Source organism: Phyllobates terribilis, unplaced genomic scaffold, assembly GCF_046119375.1.
Source record: "Phyllobates terribilis strain yellow unplaced genomic scaffold, ASM4611937v1 Scaffold_12__6_contigs__length_324123572, whole genome shotgun sequence".
Taxonomy (NCBI): Eukaryota; Metazoa; Chordata; class Amphibia; order Anura; family Dendrobatidae; genus Phyllobates; species Phyllobates terribilis.
Window position 1 is genome coordinate 129306470 of NW_027362772.1, and position 27923 is coordinate 129334392.

At 44.0% G+C, this 27923-nt stretch overlaps 1 protein-coding gene across 7 annotated transcripts in view; it reads left to right on the forward strand.

The window, feature by feature from the left end:
- LOC141172265 (sulfotransferase 2B1-like) overlaps positions 1-27923 on the forward strand; it is a 462870-nt gene that overhangs the window by 168875 nt on the left and 266072 nt on the right. For 3 of the 7 annotated variants that reach the window (XM_073656279.1, XM_073656273.1, XM_073656280.1), the window contains exon 1: positions 22659-22817. The exons of 3 other annotated variants lie outside the window; for them this stretch is intronic. The gene's annotated coding sequence lies outside the window, so the exon portion shown is untranslated. Of the gene's footprint in view, positions 1-22658; positions 22818-25194; positions 25220-27923 lie in introns of those variants that run through there. One more of the 7 variants, XM_073656277.1, reaches the window with a different exon arrangement.

Genomic DNA, 27923 nt, shown 5'->3' on the forward strand with positions numbered 1-27923 from the left:
TAGCTCTGAAAAAATATTTGGGCTTCTAGCATTGTGTGGGACTTGGTCTATTAGTCCATCTACACTGACCTCCATCAGGTTGCAAATTGAATATAATTTTTTTCTGCATCTAGCTCTGAAAAAATATTTGGGCTTCTAGCAGTGTGTGGGACTTGGTCTATTAGTCCATCTAAACTGACCTCCATCAGGTTGCAAATTAAAAATAATTTTTATCTCCATCTATCTCTGAAAAAATATTTGGGCTTCTAGCAGTGTGTTGGACTTGTTCTATTAGTCCATCTATACTGACCTCCATCAGGTTGCAAATTGAATATAATTTTTTTCTGCATCTAGCTCTGAAAAAATATTTGGGCTTCTAGCAGTGTGCGGGACTTGGTCTATTAGTCCATCTATGCTGACCTTCATCAGGTTGCAAATTAAAAATAATTTTTATCTGCATCTAGCTCTGAAAAAAATATTTCAGCTTTTAGAAGTGTGTGGGACTTGTTCTATTAGTCCATCTATACTGACCTCCATCAGGTTGCAAATTGAATATAATTTTTTTCTGCATCTAGCTCTGAAAAAATATTTGGGCTTCTAGCAGTGTGTGGGACTTGGTCTATTAGTCCATCTATACTGACCTCCATCAGGTTGCAAATTCAATATAATTTTTTCTGCATCTAGCTCTGAAAAAATATTTTGCTTCTAGCAGTGTGTGGGACTTGGTCTATTAGTCCATCTAAACTGACCTTCATCAGGTTGCAAATTAAAAATAATAAAAAATAATTTTTATCTGCATCTAGCTCTGAAAAAATATATGGGCTTCTAGCAGTGTGTGGGACTTGTTCTATAAGTCCATCTATACTGACCTCCATCAGGTTGCAAATTCAATATAATTTTTTTCAGCATCTAGCTCTGAAAAAATATTTGGGCCTCTAGCAGCGTGTGAGGCTTGGTCTATTAGTCCATCTATACTGACTTCCATCAGGTTGCAAATTAAAAATAATTTTTATCTGCATCTAGCTCTGAAAAAATATTTCAGCTTGTAGCAGTGTGTGGGGCTTGTTCTTTTAGTCCATCTATACTGACCTCCATCAGGTTGCAAATTCAATATAATTTTTTTCTGCATCTAGCTCTGAAAAAAATTTTGGGCTTCTAGCATTGTGTGGGACTTGGTCTATTAGTCCATCTATACTGACCTCCATCAGGTTGCAAATTGAATATAATTTTTTTCTGCATCTAGCTCTGAAAAAATATTTGGGCTTCTAGCAGTGTGTGGGACTTGGTCTATTAGTCCATCTATACTGACCTCCATCAGGTTGCAAATTGAATATAATTTTTTTCTGCATCTAGCTCTGAAAAAATATTTGGGCTTCTAGCAGTGTGTGGGACTTGGTCTATTAGTCCATCTATACTGACCTCCATCAGGTTGCAAATTAAAAATAATTTTTATCTGCATCTAGCTCTGAAAAAATATTTGGGCTTCTAGCAATGTATGGGACTTGTTCTATTAGTCCATCTATACTGACCTCCATCAGGTTGCAAATTGAATATAATTTTTTTCTGCATCTAGCTCTGAAAAAATATTTGGGCTTCTAGCAGTGTGTGGGACTTAGTCTATTAGTCCATCTATACTGACCTCCATCAGGTTGCAAATTAAAAATAATTTTTATCTGCATCTAGCTCTGAAAAAATATATGGGCTTCTAGCAGTGTGTGGGACTTGTTCTATTAGTCCATCTATACTGACCTCCATCAGTTTGCAAATTGAATATAATTTTTTCTGCATCTAGCTCTGAAAAAATATTTGGGCTTCTAGCAGTGTGTGGGACGTGGTCTACTAGTCCATCTATACTGACCTCCATCAGGTTGCAAATTAAAAATATTTTTTATCTGCATCTAGCTCTGAAAAAATATTTCAGCTTGTAGCAGTGTGTGGGACTTGTTCTATTAGTCCATCTATACTGACCTCCATCAGGTTGCAAATTCAATATAATTTTTTTCTGCATCTAGCTCTGAAAAAATATTTGGGCTTTTAGCGGTGTGTGGGACTTGGTCTATTAGTCCATCTATACTGACCTCCATCAGGTTGCAAATTGAATATAATTTTTTTCTGCATCTAGCTCTGAAAAAATATTGGGGCTTCTAGCAGTGTGTGGGACTTGGTCTATTAGTCCATCTATTCTGACCTCCATCAGGTTGCAAACTGAATATAATTTGTTTCTGCATCTAGCTCTGAAAAAATATTTGGGCTTCTAGCAGTGTGTGGGACTTGGTCTATTAGTCCATCTATACTGACCTCCATCAGGTTGCAAATTAAAAATAATTTTTATCTGCATCTAGCTCTGAAAAAATATTTCAGCTTGTAGTAGTGTGTGGGACTTGTTCTATTAGTCCATTTATACTGACCTCCATCAGGTTGCAAATTGAATAAATTTTTTTCTGCATCTAGCTCTGAAAAAATATTTGGGCTTCTAGCAGTGTGTGGGACTTAGTCTATTAGTCCATCTATACTGACCTCCATCAGGTTGCAAATTGAATATAATTGTTTTCTGCATTTAGGTCTGAAAAAATATTTGGGCTTCTAGCAGTGTGTGGGACTTGGTCTATTAGTCCATCTAAACTGACCTCCATCAGGTTGCAAATTAAAAATAATTTTTATCTCCATCTATCTCTGAAAAAATATTTGGGCTTCTAGCAGTGTGTTGGACTTGTTCTATTAGTCCATTTATACTGACCTCCATCAGGTTGCAAATTGAATATAATTTTTTTCTGCATCTAGCTCTGAAAAAATATTTGGGCTTCTAGCAGTGTGTGGGACTTGGTCTATTAGTCCATCTATGCTGACCTTCATCAGGTTGCAAATTAAAAATAATTTTTATCTGCATCTAGCTCTGAAAAAATATTTGGGCTTCTAGCAGTGTGTGGGACTTGTTCTATTAGTCCATCTATACTGACCTCCATCAGGTTGCAAATTGAATATAATTTTTTTCTGCATCTAGCTCTGAAAAAAATATTTGGGCTTCTAGCAGTGTGTGGGACTTGGTCTATTAGTCCATCTATACTGACCTCCATCAGGTTGCAAATGAAAAATAATTTTTATCTGCATCTAGCTCTGAAAAAATATTTCAGCTTGTAGCAGTGTGTGAGACTTGTTCTATTAGTCCATCTATACTGACCTCCATCAGGTTGCAAATTCAATATAATTTTTTTCTGCATCTAGCTGTGAAAAAATATTTCAGCTTGTAGTAGTGTGTGGGACTTGCTCTATTAGTCCTTCTATACTAACCTCCACCAGGTTGCAAATTCCATCTAATTTTTTTCTGCATCTAGCTCTGAAAAAATATTTCAGCTTGTAGCAGTGTGTGGGATTTGTTCTATTAGTCCATCTATACTGACCTCCATCAGGTTGCAAATTCAATATCATTTTTATCTGCATCTAACCCAGCTAATACTTTTGGCCTAATACCACAGTTTGGCCACTCAGCTTTGCTCGGTTCCCATCCATTGTTTTTTTGTGCGAACAACTCCAGAGTTGTGAATTAGTTAACCACCAAAATGAGTTGAAAAAGGCCTGCTGCTGGTGGAAAGGGGAATCGTTGGGAAGGGGAAAAAAGGTTGTGTCCGTGGGGTAGGTGTTAAAGCAACAGTAACATCTGCAGAAGAAAGACCATCTTCCAGCCAAACTAAAATGTCTACTTCTTTTAGCGGACAATGTGATAAGATCCCTTTCTTACGGCCACGCCAATCGCTACAAGTTCCAGATGAGGCACAAAAACAGCAGGTGCTTCAACGGATATCAAGTGCTCCTTTAAGTGGGCTCTCCTCCACCTCAACTTCAACATCACAAATACTCCAGTCCTCAGAGGTGTCACCCCAATCGTACTTGCTTCCTCACAGCTCCCAAATCTCCAGCTGCCCGTCTGAGTATGGGGTAGAACAGATGGTTGTGTCTGCAGAGCTGTTTACTCATACTATAGCCTGGGAATCAGAGGTCGGCTCCAGAGCTTCTGTGAATCCAGACAAGGAAATGATCTGCACTGATGCCCAGAATCTTTTTGAGTCGGATCCAGGACCAGACGCAGAAGGTTCTGACCATAATGTAGACCCTCATTCCCAAACTGTAACTCCTGTTGGTGGAGACAATGAGGAAGACGATGATGAGACTCAAATACCTGATTGGAGCGACAACTTTAGTTTTTGTCAGGGCAGGAACAGGTTGGCTCTGATGACGACGGGTGTGATAACACACAGGGTGATGATGATGAGGTTGGAGATCCCGCTTACTGTCAACCCACAGTCAGCCAAGAGATGAGGTCAGCAGAGGAGGTGGAGGAAGATGCTAGTGACGACGAGGTCAGGTTGCGCCTTCCTGGACAGAGACGTAGTACTGGAAGCACGTCAACAACTGCATCCTCAAACACAACTCTGCCTCTCACCACAAGTCGTGGTGGCTCTTCAGGTCGCATGGGTGCTAAGCCTTGCATAGCCTGGGCATTTTTTCAGATCGATAAAGATGACCCAACTCGTGTTATCTGTAACATTTGTCAGCAATAGCTAAGTAGAGGCCAAAAAATACATAGTTTGAATACTTCATGCATGAACCGGCACATGGACATGAAGCATAAGTTGCAGTGGGAAGCTCACTGTGCTACAATGCGGCCTAGCCGGCCGGGCCAACCACCGTCTGCCACATGTTGTGCATCCGCGGCCTCTTCATCCTCTGTGACTGGGGGGACAGCAGTCACACCTATTTTGGGACGCAGACCTGCCACCTCTTTACCCGCAACAGCCAGCCTGATTGGCAGGTCATCATTTTCTTTGGAGGTGGTAACACCAGCTGGTGTTGAGCGCTGTCCGACATCGATAGCACCACCTTTGGATCAAGGCAACCTAACATGTCCGCTTGCATCTTCCTCACAGACCGGCAAGTTTGCCGGGGACACCCTTATCAACCCCGTCTAAGCACAACAGCCAGCCCTCGGTCCCTCAGATGTGGACAAGTAAAAGACCATTTCCTCCTAGGCATGAGAAAGCTAAGAGGTTGAATTTCACCTTCTGCAAGCTCTTGGCTACAGAAATGCTGCCTTTCCGCCTGGTGGACACAGAGGATTTTCGAGACCTTATGTCCGTCGCAGTGCCCCAGTACCAGATGCCCAGTCGGCACTACTTCTCAAAGAAAGGTGTGCCTGCGCTCCACCAGCATGTCGCACACAACATCACCGCTTCTTTGAGAAACTCTGTGTGTGACAGGGTGCATTTCACCACAGACACTTGGATGAGTAGGCATGGACAGGGGCGTTACATGTCGCTGACTGGGCACTGGGTAACTATGGTGACAGCAGGACAAGGGGCTGCTGTCCAAGTCTTGCCGTCCCCACGAGTTGTGCGTCAATCCTCTTTATCTCAAAGTTCCTCCACTGCTTCTGCCTCCTCAACTTCCTCTCGGTCCTCCACTTGCACCCAAAGCCTGTCTGGTCATGCCTCAAGCTTTCTAACTGCGCAGAAGGGATCCTGCACACCTCCTTACTATGCTGGCAGTAGGGCTCAATGTCATCAGGCGGTTTTTACTTTGAAATGTCTGGAAAATGCGAGTCACACAGCTGAGGAGTTGTGGTCAGCTCTGGAGAACCAATTTCATGAATGGTTGTCTCCACTGGACCTGAAACCAGGGAAGGCCTTGTGCGACAATGCTGCAAACCAGGGTGCTGCCCTTCGCCGGGGCAATGTCACACACGTGCCTTGTATGGCTCACGTGTTGAACCTGGTTGTCCAGCAATTTTTAGCCGACTATCCCGGACTAGATGGCCTTCTGCAGAGGGCACGGTCGCTGTGTGCTCACTTCCGCCGTTCGCATCCTGCAGCTCAGCGACTTACATCTCTACAGAAGTCGTTGGGCCTGCCACTTCACCGGCTAAAATGCGATGTGCCTACCCGGTGGAATTCAACTCTGCACATGTTGCAGCGACTGTGGCAGCACCGACAAGCCCTGGTGCAATACGTTCTGACGTATAGCCTGGGCCAACGAGATCCAGAGGTGGGGCAAATCACGCTGGAGGAGTGGTCTCAGATCAGGGACCTATGCACCCTTCTGCACAGTTTTGAAATGGCGACGAAGATGTTTAGTGCTGACGATGCCATTATCAGCATGACTATTCCGGTGATTTACATGCTGGAGCACATGTTAAACAGAATTCGGAGTCAGGTGGTGGCACAAGAGGAGGTGGAGGAAGTAGAGGAGGAGGAGTTGTATGCGGAAGGGCTAACATCTGCAAGGTCCAGACGGTCGGCAGCACCAAGGCGGCAGGCATGTGAGGGTGGGGGAAATGGTTATACCAGGGCGCATGGTAGCAGACAAACTAGTGAGGAAGGTGCAGGAGCCCAGGAAGAAGTGGAGGACGAACTGATGGAAGACTCATCAGATGAGGGAGACCTTGATCACATTTCTGTTGTGCGAGGTTGGGGGGAGAGGACAGAGGAAGGAAGCATGATTGTTACCTCGCCACCAACACAACAGGGACTTGGTGCTCCTGGATGCGCAAGACACATGAGTGCCTTCTTGCTGCACTACCTGCAACATGACCCTCGAATTGTGAGAATTAGAAATAATCCTGACTACTGGGTTGCCACACTGTTAGATCCGCTGTACAAAAGTAAATTTGCAGAAATTACTCCTCCATAGAAAGGGATGCACGCATGCAGGAGTATCAGCAGAGACTGTTGCAGAATCTTACATGTGCTTTTCCAGAAAACACCAGTGGTGAACATAGTGAATCTCACAGTTCCAACTTGCCAACCGTGGGACCGTCGAGTGTTCAGCACTCAAACCATAACAGAAACACGGTTTCTGCTGGTAACATCAATTGTTGCGGAATCATTTCACCACTTTTTTAGCCCATCCTTTGCAAGGCCACAGGAGACAAGAAGTCTGACACATAGTCAACGCCTAGAGACGATGGTACAGGAGTATCTCCAAGTAAACATTGAAGCCATGACTGTGTCACTGGACCCTTGCTCTTTTTGGGCTTCCAATCTGGATAAATGGCCGGAGCTCGCCACTTATGCCTTGGAGATCTTGTCATGCCCCGCAGCCAGCGTTCTGTCTGAAAGTGTGTTCAGCGCTGCTGGTGGCGTGCTGACAGATGAGCGCACGTGGCTCTCCACTGATAATGTAGACAGACTCACGTTCATAAAGATGAACAAATCATGGATCTGAAACTACTTTTCTACCCCTGTGTCATCCTGGGGAGAGTAAAAGCTTGATGATTGGTTAAAATCACCTCACCAACAGTTTTAAGCTTTCAAATTATTAATCATGTTTATCTGTATCTTGGCTGGAAAATTATTTGGGCTTTGTAGCATTGTGCAGTACTAATTCTATTAGGCCATCTATACTAAGCTCCACCAGATTTAAAATTAATAATCATTTTTATCTGTATCTTGGCTGGAAAATAATTTGGGCTTTGTAGCAGTGTGCAGTACTGATTCTATTAGGCCTTCTATTCTAAGCTCCACCAGATTTAAAATTACTAATCATGTTTATCTGTATCTTGGCTGGAAAATAATTTGGGATTTGTAGCAGTGTGCAGTACTGATTCTATTAGGCCATCTATACTAAGCTCCACCAGATTTAAAAATACTAATCATGTTTATCTGTATCTTGGCTGGAAAATAATTTGGGCTTTGTAGCAGTGTGCAGTACTGATTCTATTAGGCCATCTATACTAAGCTCCACCAGATTTAAAATTAATAATAATTTTTATCTGTATCTAGCCCGGAAAATAATTTTGGGGCTCCTAGATGCGCAAGACACATGAGTGCCTTCTTGCTGCACTACCTGCAACATGACCCTCAGATTGTCAGAATTCGAAGTAATCCTGACTACTGGGTTGCCACACTCTTAGATACCCCACACTCTTCGATCAACCTTTTCATTTTAATAAAGAACAAAAAAATGGTCATTTTTGAAATTATAAGCATTAGCAGGTTATTAGAAACTGAAATCAAACAGTTTTCAACTCAAAACTTTATTCTAGGTGATGTTACATTTGCACATAGGACCTCTTGTTCGAAAGGAGCTTCTGAACTCTCTCGTCCATTGAATTTGTCAGGTTTTGGATGGTTTCTGCTTCAATTGTTTTGCATGAGGACAGAATACCCTCCCAGAGCTGTTGCTTAGATGTGAACTGCCCCCCGCCATCATAGACACTCCTTTTGATGATGCTCCTGAGGTTCTGAATGGGGTAGAGGTCAGGGGAGCATAGGGGTCACACCATAAGTTTGTCCCCTTTTATGCCCATATCAGCCAGAGATGCAGATATGTTATGTGCAGCATCAGACGGTGCATTATCATGCATGAAAATGATCTTGCTGTGGAATACACGGTTCTTCTTCTTGAACCATGGCAGGAAGTGCTGTTTGAGAAACTCCACATACATTATGGAGTTTATCTTTACCCCTTCAGGGATCCTAAAGGGGCCGACAATCTCTCTCCCCATGATTCCAGCCCAAAACATTACTCCACCTCCTCCTTGTTGGCGCTGTAGCCGTGTTTCGTGGGGTGTCCATCAACCAGCCATCCTCCACTCCATCCATCTGGACCATCGAGCGTTGCACGGCACTCATCCGTGAACAAAACAGTTTTGAAGTCAGTCTTTATGTATTGTTTGGCCCACTGGAGCCGTTTCTGCTTGTGCGCAGTGGATAGAGGAGGTCGACAGGATGGCTTACTCACAGCTGCAAACCTCTGAAGGACCCTGCATCTTGTTTATCGGGGGACGTTGGAGGCACCAGCAGCTTCAAAAACTTGTCTGCTGCTATGACAAGGCTTTTTTTGCCACTGCTCTTTTAACCTGACGTAATTGCCTGTAGGAAAGAGTCCTCAATTTGCCCTTATCAGCATGCACACGTGTGTACTGTGAATCAGCTACATACTTCTTGATTGCCAAGACACTTCATCCTGATCATCGCACAATGTTGATTGTAGTCATGCCTTGACCTAAACACTCCACAATATGTTGCTTCCCAGCAGCCGACACATCCTTTTTCTTTCCCATTTTTGCAGAAAATGTAGGCTGCTTAATAATGTGGGACAGCCTTCTTAAGTAGTCTTGCCTTTCATTGGACACACCTGCCAAACTAATTAGCACAGGTGTCTGCAATTGCTTACAGTGATATAAAGAGCCCTGACACACATCACCATCAATGAGTTTAACTGACAAACAAACAAATTCTTCCCTTATCACTCCTAAACACTTTTTGCATAATAATTTGGAACACAGTGTGCATGTGCTTTTCCACAAAACACCAGTGGTTCACGTAGTGAATCTTACAGTTCTAACTTGCCAACCGTGGTCTGTATGGAGTTGTTCAATAAAGGGCCCAAAATTAAGATCACATAGACGGGAGAGGTCCCTATAAATAGGAATTCCTAAGTATTTGATACCCTGTGAGGGCCAGGCAAAGGGAAAGTTGGACTGGATGGAATCCTGTACGGATTTGGGGAGGGAGACATCGAGAGCCTCAGACTTTGCTGCATTGATTTTAAAATTTGACCATGTAACAAAGTGATCTATTTCAGCCATAACAGCAGGGATGGATATATGTGATTGAGTGATATATACTAGGACATCATCAGCAAATAGAGAGCACTTGTACTCGGTGCCTCCCACCTCAATCCACCTAATATTGGGGTTATGGCGAATTGATGAGCGCAGGTGCTCCGTCACTAGGATGTATAAGAGAGGGGACAGAGGACATCCCTGCCTTGTCCCATTGGTGATTATGAAAGGTGATGAAAACGTTCTGACGCGCCCCCTGGGCCTTGGGACACCCGGAGCCGGACCCTTTTTGGTGGATGCTGGTGGTTGTAGTCTCCGTGGCGGCGACCCAGTTCTGTGGCTCAGGGCGGTCAAACCAGTGGCGGAACTATTTATGTGGTTTTGATGTTTAAATGTCCGACTACGCCACCCGTGGATTGCAGTCAGAGTGAACCGCCGCTGCAGGACAGACAGCTGAGGCTGGTGTTGTGGGTGCAGCAGAGCGTAGTATAACTCCCCACGGGAGGAGTATAGCCTCAGGGCAGTGTATGTGGAGGATGGGGGTGATGGTGCAGAGCAGCAGCAGTAACGACACTGAGTCAGTGATGCAGTCCAGGGCCTTTACTCACAGTTCTTATTATCCAGACCACTTCTGCAGGTAACGGCTGCCCATGTCGTACTGTGCTCACCAGGTGAGGGGCTCAGACAACTCCCAGATAACTTTGGAGCGCTTCACAGGACCCCCTTTGTGTGTCCTTTGTCTGGCCTTTCTTACCAACGCTTCTGTCCGGCTTCCTCGGGCCTCCTCTTGGTAAACTTGGTAAACTTGGCGCCAGTTTCCCTGACCCTATGTGGTGCCTTCCTAGCGGGTGTAGCGAGGGGCTGCGCCACATAAAATGTCACAGCCTCCGGTTTCTAGCTTAGGGTCGTTTCCCACCTCCACTAGTTTCGGGGACCGGTCTCCACCTTTGGCCTGACCCCTCCACGCAGGTGCGTTCAGGCGTGCGGTGGCGACTCGCCCGTCCGCACCCCTGGGATCCCTTCGTTCCTTGTTCCTGGAGCCTTCTCCGCTCCTCTTCCTTCCTTCTCCCTCTTCCAGTCCTGGGCCTCTGTTACTACGCCCTACTCTGGAGCAGAGCTCATGTAGAGCCCCTGCTCCCTGTCACTTCTGCTCAGACTTCTCTGCACTGAACTAAGATGGTGCCCACCTTTTATACTTCCTTCTCAATGCACCCAGGAACTGCTTCCTCCCTGCTCCTGCACTACAGGGTTCCCCTTCCCCAGTGTTCCCTCCCCCCACTCCAGCCAGGGACAGGGACTGTCGTGCCCATCTCAGGGGCATATTGGTCACCCTGCCCCACGGCAATGTGGTGTAATGCATGCAGGTGTCGGGGTCCTGATCCACACTCCATCCTTACCTGAGAGTGAGATATCACACCTCTGGGTGAGGTGCAATACCTCTGTAGCAACCGAGCCCTTACAGTTCCATTTATCTTCAGCCTAGGTGACGAATTGCGATACAGGGCCGTGATTTTGGCTATAAAAGAGTCCCCTAGACCCCTACCCCAAGCTTTTTAAGAGAATAATATATGGCGTGCCAGGAGACTCTATGGAATGCTTTCTCAGCATCCAACGAGTGTATTTAATTACAAATTTTTAACTGCATCTAGCCCAGGAAATACTTTGGGCCTAGTAGCAGTGTCTGCTAGTCAGCGGATTATCCCAGCTGTTAAGCAAGCTACACCACCTGTAGTTTGGACACTTCATTTTTTTAAAGGAAATGCTTCGGGACCCCGGGATACTCAGTGAAGAGCATCAGGAGGCACCCCAAGGCATAGGGGCTGGGACTGGCGGTAGGACGCCTTGCGGTGGACCGCCGAGCTCAATCCTTATAAAAGCTTTTTAACTGCAGCAGCTTTAGTGGACGCTACTGGAGCTGGAATTACGCGACTGCTGGCATGAGACTTTCCCTCCAATAGATCCTTGTAAAAGGATTTAAAGTGTATTCATTCAAATTAGAGAGACAATTTAAATTAAAAAGCTTAGACCTGCCTCCACCACAGGGGGGCTCACTCGACCCACCAGCGGACAGGCACCAGTATTGGGAGAGGGGGCTGGCCGTCAGGGTCCACCGCGGCTCTGGCACAAACCCGGCGACACGGAGGTGGCACGGGCAGGAACGGACTGGCCCTGTCGGCTTCTCACTTTTTGGATTTCAGAAGGGCATGACATGCCTATATCTGTGTCTCCCCCTCCTTTTACTCCTCCACCTCTTTTCTTTTCGCATGACTATATGTACTTGTCACTTTTCCATGTGTTAGTTACGTCTTCTGAGCAATTTGTCAGCTTTGGGACACCTTTGAAGGTGTTTTCTATGTGTTTCTATGTGTTTTTGTTTGCCTGCCATTGGATTTAACGGTGTTCGAAGGTGTTCGACGAACAGTTCGGCGAACAGTTCGGCGAACACAAGGGTGTTCGACGAACCGAACCGAACTCGAACACTACAGGGGTGGCTCAACACTAGCTCTGGCATAGTTTTCACATGACTCTGATGCTCTTCTGCAGAATTAGAAAAGATAAGTATACAATCTAGAACTACAAATTGATCAAGCAAGTCTCTGAAAATGTCATTAATGAAATTTGAAACGTTTTAGGAGCATTGCAAAGTCGAAACGACATGACTAAGTACTCATAGTGTACATAATGTGATCTAAATGCTGTTTTCCATTCATCACCTGGTTTAACACAAACCAAGATATATGCCCCTCGAAGATCTAGTTTTGTGAACAACTTTGCATAACAAATTCTGCCCAGCAATTCAGGGATAAAAGGCAAAGGGTAACTATCCTTTACAGTAATTTTTTTCAATTCTCTGTAATCAATGCAGTGTCTTAAGGAACCGTCTTTCATTTTGACAAAAAATATAGGCACACCTGCTGGTGATGTTGATGAATGAGTAAACCTTTCCTAAATTTTCATTGATGTATTCCTTGAGTGTTTTTAATCCCTGCTTTGCCAGTGGGTAAATGCTTCCAAAGGGTATTGCTGCTCCAGTTATAGATCAATTGGCCAATCATATGGCCAATGAGGAGGGAGTTTGTCATCATTTTTCTTGTCACATACATCAGTAAATTCCCTATATATAAATGGTAGTTTAGAAGATTGTTCACGATCCTCTATAACCTCTTCATTTGGTGAAGACTGTGGGAAGTGTACAGTAGATGGAAAAGACACTACTTTGGTTTCCCAATTGATTTTGGGATTTTGAGTCTGTAGCCATGGCAACCCCAGGATTATTGGAAAATGTTGAGATGAGATTACTGGAAAGTAGTGATGAGTGAGCACTAAAATGCTTGAGTTCTCGTTGTTCAAGTCAAGTAAATTGAAATGCTAGAGTCTTCGAACCGAGCAACAAGCCCAATGTAAGTCTAAGGGAAACTCGAGCATTTTTTCGGTGGCCCCCCCAGAGGTCTGCAGAGGGTCTCAAAATTGCCCAAATCAATGGGAAAAGTGCTCAAATTACATGGAAAAGACCCCTGGAAGCATCTATGACCCCCAAGTCACTGCTGTCTTCAATGTTGTCAGTGTATTACGCCACTTTGACGGACTCACAATAAATCATACAAAAACTAAACCAAAATGGATGTTCCTGGGAAAAATGTTAAGGAACATCCTTTCCAGAGTAATGACTTTTATATAAGGCAAAATAAATATACAAAACAAAAGTGCTCCTCCACACCTTAGGCTATGTTAACGCATAGCTTTTTTGATGCATTTTTGCATTGCTTTCAATGGTGAAAAATACATTCACCAGTAAATGTCATTTTAACATTTTACTATCTTATCTGGCTATGTTGTGTTACTATTCTTACTATTCTTAAAGGGCCAGCAGTTGACCCTCACTACTGATAGAGGGCCATCATCTGGCTATGATTTGGTGTTCCCATTAGTAAAGAGTGGGTCTCCCATACTGTTATTGCATATGCAATGTCTGCAAGGGCTGCCAAAAATTTGGATGCACCCCAATACCCCTTTGAAGAGACACAGAGAAGAGCCTCAGTAAAAAAAATATTCTTATTATAAAGGCTTGGGTCTCTTATAGTGGTAATGCCCATGCAGTGACTGCAAGGGCTGCCTAAATTTGGGAAATACCACAATACCAATTTAAAGACACATAGAGGTGTGCCTCAGTAATGACATGCACTCAATAGAAAGGTGCGGTTCTGCTATACAGTTATGGCTCATGCAGTGAGTACAACGGCTGCCTAAATTTGGGAAAAACACCAATACCAATTTCAAGACACATAGAGGTGGGCCTCAGTAATAACATGTTCCCATTAGAAAGGAGCAGTTCTGCTATAGAGTTATTGCATATGCAGTGAGTACAACGGCTGCCTAAATTTGGGAAAAACTCCAATACCAATTTAAAGACACATAGATGTCGGCCTCAGTAACGACATGTTCCTATTAGAAAGGAGCAGTACTGTTACACAATTATTGTGTATGCAGTGAATACAACGGCTGCCTAAATTTGGGAAAAACCCCAATACCAATTTAAAGAGTAAGACACATAGAAGTGGGCCTCAGTAAAGGCATGTTCCCATTAGAAAGGAGCGGGTCTCCAATACTGTTCTTGCATATGCAGCGACTGCAAAATTTGGACCCACTCCAATGCCACTTGGAAGAGATGTAGAGGAGGGCCTTATGATTTTTTTTCCCCATTATGGTCTCCCATACTGTTATTGCCTATGCAGTGAATGCAAGGGCTGCCAAAAATTTTGAGGCACTCCAATGCCCTTTGCAAGAGACGTAGAGGAGGGCCTCATGAAAAAAATGTTCACATTATTAGGAAGTTGGTCTCCCATACTGCTATTGCCTATGCAGTCAGTTCAAGGGCTGCCAAAAATTTGCACACACTCCAATGCCCCTTGTAAGAGACGTAGATATGGTGATATGGTAGATATGGTGGTGATATGGTGGTGGAGGATGAGGATGAGGATAAGGAGGAGGACAAGAGAAAATAGACAAAATCAGGAAGTGTATACCCATATCTAGGTGTGAAGAGGTGCATGGGAATAGACCTTCCAATAAGAAGACACTGGATTTGAGTTTATGTTCCGCTGCTATCATTCGGTGGTGTTGAGAAGTCTGGCCCAATTCAGCTCTTGTTTATTATTATAAGAGTCAGCATGCCAGCATTTTTAGTTGACAGGCGGATGTGCTCATCAGTTATAATTACCCCTGCAGCACTAAAAACAGGCTATGACTAAACGCTAGCGGCAGGGCAGGCCAGGACCTCAAAGGCATAGAGAGTCAGTTCATGCCACTTGTCCACCTTGGATACCCAATAATTATAAGGCACAGAGGAATCACGGAGGATGTTGGTACGGTCAGCAAAATACTCCTTCAGCATTTTCGCAAACTTTTCCCTCATTGTGAGCCTACCCCACGCATCAGGGCTTCTGCGATGGGAGGGTCTGATAAAACTGTCCCAGAACTTTGACAGTGTTCCCCTGCCTCTGCTGGATTTGATTTGTGTCTCTTTCGCCTGTACTCCTTAGATGTCTTAGCCAGCGTTTTCAGATGGGAATTTTTTAAATGATTTCACAACAAAGGCCTTCTGGTAATGCTCCATTTTAGCAGACCTGTCTGCCACGGGAATAAGAGATAGAAAGTTCTCCTTGTAGCATGGGTCTAGAAGTGTCCCCAACCAGTAATGACTGTACAAAAGAGAAGGAAAGGGTCACGGGAAAGGCAGCATATCATAAACTCTGCCATGTGTGCCAGACTGCTAACAGGCAAGACTTCTGTCTCCTTACCAAGAGGACGACTGACTATGCTCTCCTCCTCATACTCCTATCTTCAGGCCATCTATGCTGAACAGACGGTATGACAGTTGTTCGGGTAGTATCGTCTACAGCGCAGGAAACTAGCTCCTGTTCTTCCTCCTCCTCCTCTTCCTCATTGCCACCTAATCCACATTGGGATAAAATGAGGCTGGGCTGTATGAAATCACCCTGTATTGTTCCTTGCTCCATCTCATCGTGCTCTGCCTGCAATGCCTCCTCTTTAATTGTGAGCAGTGAGCGTTTCAGAAGACAGAGAAGCGGGATGGTGACGCTAATTTTGGCATCATCGCCGCTCACCATCTTGGAGTCCTCAAAGTTTTGGAGGATGGCACAGATGTCTGACATCCATGCCCTCTGCTGAGGTTTTATGTGTGGAGTCTGACCTGAATACTGATGCCCGTATTGATGCTAGTAGTCAACAACTGCCCTCTTCTGCTCACAATTCCTTTCCTTCCCAACATCTGCAATGGAGAGTTCCAACGCATGTGAACATCGCACACCAGTCGGTGAGCTGGAAGCTGCAAACACTGCTGAAGCACGACAAGGGAGGCGGAAGCTGTAGCTGACTTTCTAAAATGGGCACACATGCGGCCTACTTTGACAAGCAGAGCCGGCAGATCCAGGTAGGTTTTGAGAGACCGTTTAACCATGAGATTAAACCCATGGGTCAGGCATGGTACATGTGTGAGCTTGCCTGGCTTCAGAGTCGCCATCAGGTTATGACCATTGTCACACACGACCATGCTTGGCTGTAGGTTCAGTGGTGACAGCTACAGATCTGCCTGCTTTTTCAGAGCTGTCCACAGCTCTTCAGTGGTGTGCAGATTGTCACCTAAGCAAATTAGCTTCAGCATTGCCTGTTGTTGCTTGGCCGAGGCAGTGTTGCAGTGCTTCCAGCTTGTGACTGATGTGGTAATTTCAGAGATGGAGGCTGAAGAGGAGGGGGAGAAGGTGCAGGAGCTGTAGAATGTGGGGGCAACCCTGATTGACCCAGGGCCCACAATCCTCAGCATCGGGAGGACGTGTTCTGTCCCAAGGTCTGACTGGGTCTCGGCTTCCCAAACCAGTGTGCTGTCAGCGAGATGTAACATTCCTGCCCACAAACACTTGTCCACGGGTCTGTGGTTAGGTGGACCTTCCCAGTATCTGTGTTGTTGAGAGCAAGGCTAATGTTCGGGGACACGTGCTTGTGTAATGCGGGGACGGCATACTGGAAGAAATAGTGGTGGATGGGGGCCGAGTACCAAGGGACGGCCGCCGCCATTAGGTTGCGGAAAGCTTCCATCTCCATGAGCCTAAAAGGCAACATTTCGGGTGCAAGCATTCGCGAAATGTGTGAATTTAGTAGTGTGGCCTGTGGGACGTTGGCTGCGTAATTGCATTAGGCCCACCTAGTCGAGTGCTTTGTTGTCATGTGCTTGATCATGCTGGTGGTGGTCAGGCTGCTAATTTTGCTATAACTGATGATGCTGGCATGGCAGATGGTGCAAATGGCCTTTTTGAGGTTATCTGCAGAGTCTTTAAAAAACGACCAGACTTGGGAAGACCTAACAGTTGTACTGGCAACTTCCATAGTGTTGGTGTTCCGGAGAACGGTTGCCCGCCTTGTGTCTGCGGCCACCACATGTTTTCTTTATGCCTGTTGTGGTGCTATGCCTCCCTACCACTGTGTGCTGCTGTTCTTGTTCTGCATGTCGATGTCCCATTGCTAGGTTGGGTCAGTGACTTCATCGCCCACCACACCATCTTACACTTCCGCATCCTGGTCCTCCTCCTGACTTTCTGGCAATTGTGTCTCATCATCCTGACTTTCTGACATCCTGACAATTGTGTCCTCCTCCTGACTTTCTGGCAATTGAGTTTCATGATCAGCACAATTATTAAGGTGAGCAATAACAGCCACTGTCAAACTGTAGAAGGACAACAGTAATCCTGACACTCGCACTGCCAAACCGTCAGTCCTCCCAGGCCAGTGCCCGCAACATCGTCCCACTCCTGCCACCGCCATCTTCCTACCGCAGCGATCGTGTCTGCTATGCTACCGCCCCACCGCAGCCGTTTTCTCCGTTAAGCTACCATAAAATCTGACTATTAGACGCACCATCATTGTATTAGGAAAAAAAAATGTTTCATATTTTCCTCCCCACCATTTTCCTCCCCACCGAGTCCCCATGACTCCAGGCCACGCCGCCCCATTTTTGCTCTCATTTGAGAGCTTGAGGAAGGTGAGTCACAATGCTCCCTTCTTGTGGTGTTGGTGCAGTGTGTCGGCCATTGTTGCTGTGGTTTTGTGCTTGTGGGGCAGCGTGGCCTGGAGTCATGGGGACTCGGTCTTGCAGCATGGGTGCTGTGAGGCACCAGGCCACCTGCCCTGCTAGTGCATTGTCACTGTGGCGGTGGTCGGCGCACGGCTCCGCTCCCGTTCAGGTAGGAAATGTTAGGACCCACTACGAGGTTTGCCGTGACGTGGCAGTGGGCTACATACAGTCTGATCAGAATGTTAAACTCAGAACCTCATGTTCAGTTATATATATTTTTGCCGAGAGGCATTAGATCAAATGTGTGATTTTTGGAGGTGCGGTCCATGCTCCTTTTTTTTGCAGATTATAACAGGGTTAAAGAGGGTGAGCCGAAGTGGAGTGGGGGCACTATATCGTTAACTAGAGTGCCAACTTCCGCTGTAAGGTAGCGAAAAATTAGGCTTAAATTTGGATCAACATTCCTCTTACCCACATCTGTGATGTACCCTGACTGATAAATTGTACATTATCTTCATTTGACCCTACCAATTAGTACTGTTTTTAATGTTTGATTAGGGGTCGCTGAATTGAAAATCAGAGATATACGAGTGACATAACTAGTGTTTTTGACACGATTATGTGTCAATGCGTATTCTACGTTAACTAAGGATTCCTCTTGGGTTGTCTGCGGGTCACGTATACCTTTTTATTGTTGCTTTTAATCATGAAGGGCCTTCTTCTTTGCAGGGTATAACAGGGTCATTGAGGGTGAGCCAACGTTGAGCAGGGGAATCACATAGCTTTCTTAGTGTGCCAACTCCGCAGCAAGATAGAAAAACCATCAGGTCTTAATTAGGGCCAGATTCCCTATTGCCTATGTTCATTGTGACCTATCCCTGTTTGTTAAATGCCCCCCTTTTTAATATTGATCATCTTTTACATTTCTAACCAAAAATATGTTTAAAAAATCATGCTAATGTTAAGTAGACATATGAGGTATATGATGATTCACTTTGTTTTTCATGCAACGGGAGACCGCTATGACATCTTCCAGCCAGGAATCGTCTCTGCAGAATGTAAAACAACCCATGATTGATCACTTTTAGAGCATACTCCACACTTTTACCCCACTTCCACACTGTGCTAAATGTAGAAGAAAAGTGACATAGTGAACTCTCTTTTTTCCAACCACAGTAACATTATCACTAAAAATAAAACATACTACAGTAATGATGTCCCTCTCACAATCAAAATATCTGCCTCTGAGCCTTCTTATAGTATTAATGTTTTAATGCTTATGTCCTCTTTTGTGGCCCCTGTGCAATATTAAAACTTACCTTTGAGTCCCCATGCAGTAGTAATGTATGTCATTGCACCCAAATAGAGTAGTAATGCTCCTTTTTCCAGTGGCACCCATGTAATAGAAACACACTTTTTCTGCCTCCAAACAGTAATAGTATCTACCTTTCATGCCCCGCTACAGTTATAGCATCCCCAGTTTTGGCCTCATAGGTTATGGGGGACATTGTTAATATATGGGCCACAAGGGAGAAATGTTATTTCTTATTGAAGTCCCCTTTTTTGTACCATACATTAATTTAGTCCCACCAACTAATAATATCCCCAAATTCTGGTGCCTAATATACTCAGAGAAATTAATAATATTCCCCCAAATTTGACATCTTTACACTAATAATGTCTCCCAAATCTGGCTCTATACATTTATAATGAACCCCTGTGATGATACATCTTAAAATCCTAATCAGCCAGATGATTAGAATTGCTAATTCAAGAGAAATACACTATTATCTTTGTGTTTCTGTTGACTTGTAAATGTATGTGTATTTCAAGAAGGACAGACCAGTATTTGTATAACCCTGATCAAAAGTTCACATACCTGGTGATTTTGGCCTGATAACATTCTCAGAATTTGACACAAATGGGTTTGAATGGCTGATGTTTTGGAGATGTGTGAGCTACAAAGGCACAGGAAACTTGGTAAAAGTTGAAGGAAAGATAAATGCAGCACGTTATCAGCTAATACTGGAGGCAAATTTGCATTCATCAGCCCGGAAGCTGTGCATGGGATGTACTTGGACTTTCCAACATGACAACGATGCAAAACACAAGGCCAAGTTGACCTGTCATTGGCTATATCAGAACAAAGTGAAGGTTCTGAAGTGGCCATCTCAGTCTCCTGACCTCAATATCATTGAGCCACTCTGGGGAGATCTCAAATGCGCAGTTCATGCTAGACAGACTAGGAATTGACATGAACTGGAGGCTTTTTGCCAAGAAGAATGGGCAGCTTTGCCATCTGAGAAAATAAAGAACCTCATCCACAACTACCACAAAAGACTTCAAGCTGTCATTGATGTTAAAGGGGACAATACATGGTATTAGGAATTTTTTTTGTTATCATTCATATTCTCTGAAACAAGGCCAAGAAAGCAAAAATTCTAATTCTAAAATACTAATCTTGGTACCTTGTGGTTTAGCCTGCATGCCAACAGCTCGACATCTGGTGTGCCACACCAAAGAAAAATCTGCTTGAATACATCTGAGTGAAGAGTCCATTATCCTGACGCCACCTACTGGTGGCTCAAGAAGTCTGCCGCCCAGTTGTCTACTTCCGGTATATGCACTGCTGATATCAGAGAAACCTTGTCCTTTGCCTATTCCAGTATCTTCGTGACCTCTAACACAGTGCATAGGTTCCACATTCTTTCTTGGCGGTTGATTTAGGCTACTGCTGTGGCATTTTTTGTCCCATTGGATCCTGATCGTTAAACCCAGCAGCAGGTAATGCCAACACAAGAGAGCCAGACGGACGGCTCTGAAATCCAACAGATTGATTGGAAGGAGTCTTTCCTAACTGCTCAAAGAACCCTGGACCAAAAAATGGTGGAAAATTGCCCCCAATCCCTTAAGGCTGGCATCCGAGGTCAGAACCTGCCACTGGATGGGGCAAAAGGAGCGACTCCCAGGTTAAGTAGGGTTACGTCAGCCACCTCTTGAAAGATTGGCGACAGTGAAGTGAAAGCAGGACTGGATGATCTAGGGACTGAATTTCCCTGTCCCAACAGGCCAAAACATGTTCTGTAGGAACCCTGAATGGAACTGTGCAAACTGGATTGCCTCGAATGTTGCCACCATCTCTCCCAAGGCTCTCATGCGAAATTGAAGACAATGTTTCCCTGGTCGCTTCAGAATTCAGAAGGAGGATTGAAGAGCTAACCTCTTCTCCTATACAAGAAATGTTTGACATCTGAACTGTGTTGAATATCATCAATAAAAACAGAAGCAACTGTGTTGGAACCAACTTGGACTTTGCTCTGTTGATAATCCAGCCAAATCAAGCGCCTGACTGGCTTCACCACCCAAGTACACTAGGGAAGGGAGTAGGGGGAGAAGGGGAGGGTAAGGGAGAAAAATTAAAACAGGGTTATACTCACTCATTCAAAAAAATGAAAGCAACACTCCATCAAGAATTTAGGAAAAACTGTGATTTAATAACCCATTAGGGCTCAGCAACGTTTCAGTTCTGTTGAGAACCTTTCTCAAGCAGTGTGCAAGTGATAAAGCAAGGTTTTTATAGGTTCACCTATTATACATCAATACAGATAATAAAGTGCAAAAAGTGATTAACAGTAGTTCATTTCCATGGTCCGAAACAATACATTCACTAATTTTTGTACAATTCTATCATATCATATCCATTCATTTCCAGTGTCAGACTCAATATATTCATTAATATTTATACAATTTGGTCAAGAAAGTGCAGTATAGTGAATACATCATATCCGTATTCCATACAGAGTGCTGAAAATGTTAATTGACAATCATGTGACAGGTGTTTTTAGTTTGAAGCTGGACTCACCCCATTATGCATATTATATGAAGCGCCTATTTCCACGTCTAACACTTCCATAAGAGCATAAGACGCTCTGAGTGAAAAAAAGTCACCAGTCACCATTTTTTAGTAAGGTAAAGCACATGTCTATGCCTGCGCATATCAGACAAAAGAAAAAAGAATCCACTCACTCACCGGCACATGCTCAGTGGTCATCACCATGTTAAAGAATACAGTCTATATAATTTTAAATTGCTGGCTTGCGCATAATGGCATTAAAGTCTCAATATCAGGCCATTCGCGTCCAATGAGAATAATAACGCATTTACACCGCATGTTTTATAATAAGGGGCAATAACCTGGAGCATGGAAAAATGTATGTCACACCATAATTGGTTAAACCACATATCTTAACTATTAGCCTAATCCAATAAATGTCTAAGCGTACCCACCACTCCTCTGTTAGTTGGGGTTAGCATGCCTAAGACAATTGAATACAGGGAAGTTATTAATCATTTTAGGGATTCAACACTCAACCCCAATCAAATTTGGACAAAAGGCTGATCAGTAGTGTTCCCAACTTCCTTTCCAGTTTTCACAATGTCCCATATATACTGTATAATGGATTATTATTTAGGAAGACCATAGCAAAAAATATATATTTTTTTAATTAAAAAAATAATAATTTTATAAGCATTTTATTATATTTTTCAAGTTTTTATACAGCAAGAAAAGGGATGACTCACACTTCAATTAAATATTCATTATGGCAATTGATCTAGAGAAATAGAGAAAAGAAACAATAATTAAAATCATATCTGTTACATTATTAAAAAATGAGTATTCAAACTATGGATCTACTGTAATTCTTTAGTTTTAAGCAATTTTAATCAATTTCCTCCTCAGGGGCGGCACATGATCTATAATTCAAAACTTTAAATTCTTTTCACTACGACTACTATCAATAAAGTGTTTTGGGACTGGTAGATCAAGTTTTTTCTTCCTAATGGTTTTATGATGGTTTAATCTGGTTTTTAGATCCCACGTGGTCTCCCCCACATAGCACAGGTTACATAGATATTGCAATAAATACATTATGTATTCAGAATTGCATATTAGATAGTAATCAATAAAAAAAATTCATTTGTGATGGGATGTGTGAATTGATTTCCCTTAAGCATATTTAACACAAATCATGCAGTTGAGGCAGAGATAACAACCTGTCCTCAATCACCCTGCTAATGACAGTTGTTTACTCAATCTTAATGGCCCAACATCTGAACATACTAGTATATCTTTGATATTTCTAGCACATTTATTGGAGAACAGAGGTGGATTCCCATATTCTTCTATTCCAGGTAAATAGCTACCCAGCATTGGCCAGTGTTTTTAATCATACCATTTACCTTAGTGCTTTCCTCACAATAGGTTGTTGCCATTGGAATTTTTTAAAGATTTTTATTTTTATTAGATTCAACTTTTTGTTCCAAAGAGTTGACTTTTACTTCCCACTTCTCCAATAACTTTTTGGTTAATTCCTTTGCAAAACCTGTTTTTGTCAAATATTTATAACAAGATTTAATAGTCTCTCAATAACGATTCTTTTTCTTCGTAAAAACTGACTATATGGCAATGGCTCTATCATCTATTTTGGATAATGAATCTCATATTTGAGTGTATTATTTCTGTCTGTTGGCTTGGATTATAGTGTTGTGTCCCTAACAGGATTCATAACTCCCCTGTATTCAATTGTCTTAGGCATACCAACCCCAGCTAACGTGGGGGGGGGGGAAGATTTAATGAATCTGGCTAGTAGATCAGATATGTGGTTTAACAAATTATGGAGTGATGTAAAGTATTCAATATTCCAGGTTATTGTCCCTTTTTATAAAACCTTGCGGTGTAAATACGCTAATATTCTCAAAGAATGCAAATTGTCTGATATTGACATTTTAAAGCCTTTATGCATTTAAGTGCAAGCCAGTGATGGCAAATTACATAGACTGTATTCTTACCATGGCGATGAGCACTGACCATGTGCCGGTGAGTGAATGGATTCTTTTTTTTTAACACTCGATATGATGTGATAAAATTGTACAAAAATTAATGAATGTATTGTTTCTGACCCTGGAAATGAACTACTGTTAAGCACTTTCTGCACTTTATTATCTGTATTGCTGTATAATGGATGAACCTATAAAAACGTTGTTTTATCACTTACACACTGCTTGAGAAAGAGCAAATAAAAAGGCGCTGAGACCCAACAGGTTATTAATAGTGATGAGCGAGCATACTTGCAAGTACTCGGTACTCGCCCGAGCTTCTCAGTACTCGAGATGCTCGGAGCTCGACGACTACTTGCGAGATGCTCAGGCGGATTCTCGGGTCCCCTCCCTGCATGTTTTAGAGCGCCAATCAACATGCAGGGATTGCCTTCCACTCATTGTAATGCTGCAGCCATGGTGGTTGTGGGCATTACAGTGATTTTCTGGCCTCACAGCGTCATGAGGTCTATATCAGACCTGGCGCCGCTGTGCTCGTCACAGTCACTCCGGATCAGACAGTGTAGGGAGAAGTGCTGCCTTGTCAGGGAGAGATTTGCTTGGGTATTAGGTAGTGTAGGGAGAAAAACCATACATTGCACATATCCATCTTAACAAACAGTCCTTTTGAGGACTAATCCATCTGCAGAGATATCAGGCAGGCAGGGTGTATAGGCAGGCAGGGTATATAGCAGACTGCAGTGCATATAGCACAAGAGGCTCCATTCCAATTCTGCCTTCTGCTGCTGTTAGATATTTCTATACATAGGCCCAGGTCTCAGGGGCCAGGAATACTTTTTTTGGATCTTAATCCTCATTATTTGTTTAAAAAGCAATCCAGAGAACACAATTTTTCTGTGCCATTTGCTTGTTGGCACTGCAAAATACAGCCATGTCCTTTCCATATTACAGCGCTAAAAATCCAGCTATTTAAAACTGTTTTCTCTCAGTCAAACGGATCACATATACGTTGTAAGAAAATACTGCCCTTTTTGGCCTCCATTCCAATTTTTTTCACAGTGTCAGCATATTTTTTGACACCGGTTTGCTGTTCAAACTAGTTATCTACAAGCCAGGCAATTAAAACTCTGTTTTCTCTGTCACACGGATCACATACACGTTGTCAGAAAATACTGCCATTTCTGGCCTCCATTAAAAATTTCTTTCAGTGTGTCAGTGAAGCAATTCACAACAGTTTGCTGTTCAAACTGGTAACCTACAGGCCAAGTATTTAAAACTCTGTTTTCTCCGTCACAAAGATCACATATAAGTTTGCTCCAAACTCAGTCATTTGTAGTGAGCGTGGAAGATACTGCCCTCCATTTAAAATGGGCAAGGCACGTGGCAAGGGACGGGGAACTGGACGTGATGGTGATGGTGCATGCAGAGGCCGAGGACAAGGTCGTGGGCAAGATGAAATTGTCCAGCCGTGAGTCTGAACTGCATATTCCTCACCCTGATCCTCCTTCCTCCCACCATGCCGAGTGCCCGGAGATAACTGATCCGACATTTGGACACTCTGAAGAGCTGTTTACTTTTCCATTTATAGATTCGGGCCTCTTGCCCGGTCGACTTGAAGCGGGGCAAGAGGAGATCGCATGTAGCGATGCCCAAATATTTGAGCAGCCATGGTCACACGAAGGCAACGGGGGGGAAAGTGTCACAAGAGGTGGACGATGATGAGACACAATTGCCAGAAAGTCACGAGGAGGACCAGGGTGAGTAAGTGGAAGAGGAGGTGGTGGATGATATAGTAACTGACCCAACCTGGCAGCAGGACATGCAGAGTGAGAACAGCAGCACACAGTGGGAGGGAGGCAGAGTACCCCAACTGGCAGGAAGAAGTAGCATGGTGGCCGCAGACAGAAGGCAGGCATCTGTTCCCCGTAACACCAACACGAAGGAAGTTGACAGACTGTTAGGTCTTCCTGAGTCTGGTTGTTTTTTAAAGACACTGCCGATAACCCCAAAAAGGCCATTTTCACCACCTGCCACGTCTGCATCAGCAGGGGTGGCAAAATTACCAGCCTGACCACCACCAGCATGATCAGGCACATGGCAGCAAAGCACCCGACTTTGTGGGCCGAACCCCAGGGTCCAGGAACAGTGTCTGCGGGTGGCACCATTGCTTCTTCCGCTGTTGTGCATGCAAGCCAATCCCCTGTCCATGGTGCATGCGAAGATGCCTCCTGCCCTGCACCTGTCATTGCACACTCTCAAGTAGCAGCATCAGGAAGCACGCTAACATCCTTGTCCCAGCACAGCATTCAGTTGTCTATACCCCAGTCCTTGGAATGCAAGCGCAAATATGTAGCCAACGCCCCACAGGCCACACTACTAAATTCTCACATTTCACGACTTCTTGATCTCGAAATGTTGCTTTTAGGCTCGTGGAGACAGAAGCATTCCGCAACCTGATGGCGGCGGCCGTCCCTCAGTACTCGATTCCCAGCCGCCACTATTTCTCCCTGTGTGCCATCCTCGCATAACACAAGCACGTGTCCCAAAACATTAGCCATGCGCTCAACAACGCAGTTAACAGGATAGTCCACCTAGCAAAGGACACGTGGCAACTGCTTGTGAGCAGGGATGGTACATCTCGCTGACGGCACACTGGGTTAACATAGTGGCAGCCGGGACTCAGTCAGACCTCGGACGGAACACGCCCTCCCGACACCAAGAATTGCAGGCCCTAGGTCAATCAGGGTTACCTGTTAGAACTTTCCTGTTAGTTTTTTTTTAGTTTGCTGGTCACATGACCATTTTTGCCTATTTAATCCGGCTCCACCCTCCTGGCCTTGCTGGACTTCATTGTATTTACTACTCTTGAGCTAGCTTGGTGCTCTGTTGCCGTTCTCTGTTAGTTTTGCTAGGTCTTCTGACCTCTATGCTTTTTGTTGTGTGTTTGTCTTTGACTGCTACTATTTCTGCTAGGAGGTGTCCAACTTATCCCAGTCCCTAGTTCTTGTAGGGATCCCTCCCTCACATCTATAGGTCTTCGTACAGACTAGCCGAGGACTTTAGCGGGTCTGATCGCAGGATCAGGTTCCCCGTTACATCGTAGGGATCTAGTTTAGTTCTATTGTAGGGACAGATCTCCTGTCTTTCCTTAGTCCCTGTAGCAGATCATAACAGTAAGTCCAGCCCTAAAAGAAAAAAAAAAAAAATTTTCTCTAAGGAAAGACCTCCAGTTTTCCATCATGGTCTCGGTTCAAGATTTGGCTCAACGCTTCCAGGGACTCTCTCTGGAGGTGGCCAAGCTCCAATAACACGTGAGTAGCTGTTCTGGAGCACATTTTGTGGAACCAAAGGTACGTCTGCCTGATTTATTTTTTGGCGAACAACAAGATTTTTTTTCTTTTAAAAATGCTTGTTTATTGTATTTTCGTTTGAGACCCGGATCCTCTGGTGATGAATCACAGCGCATAGGGTTCATAATGTCACTTTTGCGCAAAGATCCTCAGGGATGAGCCTTCTCTCTCCAACCTAGTGATCCGTGCTTTAGATCAGTGGATAGTGTTTTTTCTGCTTTGGGTTTGTTGTACGATGATCCTGATCGTGTCTCATCTGCTGAGTCTGAATTGAGAAGTTTGAGGCAGGGATCAGGTAATGTGGAAAAATATTGTTCTCACTTCCGTCGGTGGTCTGCCCAGGTGGGGTGGAACGATTCAGCTTTGAAAAGCTTGTTTCTTGCAGGGCTAAGTGAAAGGGTTAAGGATTTACTGATTGCTTATCCCACACCTGGAAACTTGCAGGAGGCAATGTAATTAGCTATACGGGTGGACAGGAGACTGCGTGCAAGGGTTAATGAGAGCAAATCCTCTGCTATGTCAGCTCCGAGTCCTGAGGGGGTCTGTGCTGACAATGGAGAGCCGATGGAGATTGGGGCAATGGCACCCCGCTCTCAGGAAAAAGACCGCAGGCTTTCTGAAGGCTTGTGCTTCTATTGCGGAAATTCTGGTCATTTTATTAAGAACTGTGTGCTTCGTATGAAGAAAGAAAAAAAAATGGTCAGTCATGCACGTATTGCCTGTTTAAATTCTAAGGGAGTATTCCTATCTGCCACTACTGCTGCTCAGGATGAATTAATTGAATTTCGGGTATTTGTGGATTGTGGTTCTACTCTGAATGTGATTGATGGGGGATTCTTGGAAAAACTTAGATTAGAACCTAAAACTTTGTCATCCCCTATTGCTGTGGTTTCTGTTGATGGCTCTCCCTTGAAGAGTGTTACTCATAAGGTCTGTGAATTTCCCCTCACTATTAATGGTATTCATCAAGAGAATTTGGATTTGGTGGTATTGGATAATTTGCCTTCTCCAGTAATATTGGGGTTACCCTGGTTAAAATTGCACAATCCTGTACTGGATTGGTCTACCAATGAAATTAAGTCCTGGAGCCCTAAGTGTTATGACAAGTGCT